Raw genomic sequence first — 1943 nt, 5'->3', positions numbered from 1 at the left:
TGCTCTTACTGGGACCAGACACCCTGGGTGCTGCCAGGGAGCCTCAGGACAGCTTCTCCGGCAGTCACCTCCCCAGCCTGCCCGCAGCTGGTACTCCAACGCCGCGCTATTCTCACCAGCTCCTCGCCCCTCGCAAGAGGTCTGCTCCCCACCAGCCCCTCCACCAATTTCTCCCCTCCACCCGCTCACCTCCCTCCTCACACCTCCTCCCCAGCAGCCGCCACCCTTCTGCCTCAGTTTCCCTCTGCTAAAAGCACAGGGTGAAACTGCCGAGGCAAGCAGAAAAAGGCAAGTTTGTTCAGAATCACAGAGTTTGGCTTGGAAAAGCCCTTTTGGCTCCCCAAGTCTCAGCGTCCCTCCAGCATAGCCTGGTCCCCCCTGACCCCTGTCCCTCAGCAGCACCTCCACACGGCTGGGAAACCCCTCCGGGGATGGGGACTCCACCACTGCCCTGGGCAGCCTGCCCGGTCCCCTGTCCGTCAGCAGCCCCTCCACACGGCTGGGAAACCCCTCCGGGGATGGGGACTCCACCACTGCCCTGGGCAGCCTGCGACACGCCTGCACAACCCGAACAGGACAGAAATTCTTCCTCAGGGACAACCTCAACCTCCTCTGCAACAACTGGAGGCCGGTTCCTGTTGCTTGTTCCTGGGGAGAAGAGACCAAACCCCCCCAGCTGCAGCCTCCTGTCAGGGAGCTGTGGAGAGCGACAGGAGGCTGCCCACGGCGCTGCATCCTCCCCGGCTCCCGCAGGCTCAGAGCCCAACACCGCTGGGAAGCGGCTCTGGGGACCTGCTGCAAACACACGGATACAGGTGCCTGTTTTCAGAGGCCAAGACACGTCAGAAAATTCACGTTCCACCTTTCAGAACTGCTCCGGCACCGCTCACCCGCACGTCCTCAGCTGGCCAGGCGAGAGGAGCACTGTGGTCACAGTGAGAGGTGCTTTGTGCTCAGTATGAGCAAGCTCCCTGCAGAAAAGCTTAGGGTTCGCTAACAAAATGAGTGCTGCAGCCAAGCTGAAGTTAAAGCCAACTTTAGCAACTCTGGGACAAGGTACATCTTGAGAATACTGTAACTATAACAAAAATGAGCTATAATTAATTCATGCTTAGCCTTGAGGGTTGGATATGCACAGGAGTGCTCCCAACAACCTTAGCTCTTCCCTGTAACATCTTCATAAATCATATTTAAATCAAACACTAAAAATGTCCTTTTTCAGGTTATTTTTTTTTAATATGCAACTCCTACAACTCCTGCTCTGTTCTCACTCGCCATGGTACTGCTCCAAGGAAAAGCTAATTACTGTGTTGCTGACCCTCTTTCTGCCCCCCTCCCGCGCGCTTCCCAACCTCAGCATGTTTGGAGTTCTTTTAAGCTTAGCTAAAAACTTAGGCAAGCCATAATTACAGTGCCCTGGTTTAGGGGCAATTACAATACTCCTGCGACACATCGCACGACATGGTACGGACACAGAGAGCGGGCAGCTCAGGGGGAGCGGTGGGGCTGGCATGGCCGCAGGTCAGCACGGCCAGCTTGTGGTGTGGGCATTGGTGGCAGATCGTCGTTCCTCCTCCCTGGTGAGGAAAGTTTTCCTAATGAAGAATAGGAAAAAATCAGCGGTTCTAAGCAAATGTCCCTGAGGACTGTTTGCACAGGGGGTGAGTCCAAACGGGTCTGCAGCGTGTGGTCTGGCTGGTTCATTCGCGGAGCTGGCTGTGGTGCTGTGTCACCAGGCTCCTCCTGGAGACTGCTTCTAGGAACTGACAATATATATGGACACGGGAAATCATAAATGGCCATAAATAATACGTATAGTAAAAAATAAAAGAAGAACATGGCGGGTGTGCTGCTGCCCACGAGGTAGAGTAGCTCGTGGAAACGCGGGAAGGAGTCGCAGGGCAGTGTGGACCCCAGAGCCAGGGCCCAGCAGGGGCTGCTTC

Source organism: Buceros rhinoceros, unplaced genomic scaffold (genome assembly GCF_000710305.1).
Source record: "Buceros rhinoceros silvestris isolate BGI_N320 unplaced genomic scaffold, ASM71030v1 scaffold1935, whole genome shotgun sequence".
Classification (NCBI taxonomy): Eukaryota; Metazoa; Chordata; class Aves; order Bucerotiformes; family Bucerotidae; genus Buceros; species Buceros rhinoceros.
This window is presented reverse-complemented; position numbering follows the sequence as displayed.